Source organism: Eimeria mitis, genomic scaffold (assembly GCF_000499745.2).
Source record: "Eimeria mitis Houghton genomic scaffold, Emh_scaff3541, whole genome shotgun sequence".
Lineage (NCBI taxonomy): Eukaryota > Apicomplexa > Conoidasida > Eucoccidiorida > Eimeriidae > Eimeria > Eimeria mitis.
This window is the reverse complement of record NW_013571885.1, coordinates 1-375: the sequence shown is the minus strand read 5'-3', so window position 1 is coordinate 375 and position 375 is coordinate 1.

Here is a 375-nt window from a genome sequence, read left to right as displayed (position 1 = left end):
AAAAAAAAAAAAAAAAAAAAAAAAAAAAAAAAAAAAAAAAAAAAAAAAATGTTATTGGTGACGCCACGGGGTAAAACGGCGCAACACTAAAATACGAAAGGAATAGGCAGACACACTGTCTCCTGCTGCTGCTGCTGCTGCTGCTGTTGCTGCTGCTGCTGTTGTTGTTGCTGCTGCTGATGATCCCCCTCCTTCTGGCGGTGCTGCTGCTGCTGCTGCTGTTCCTGCGTCTGCTGCTGTTTCTGCTGCTGCTGGTGCTGCTGCTTCTCTCTCTCCTTCTTCTGCTGCTGCTCCCGTCCCTCCTGCTGCTGCTGCTGCTGCTGCTGTGTTTTGTATGGGCACAGCCAGCAGCAGCTGCTTCCTTACAGAGTGGGC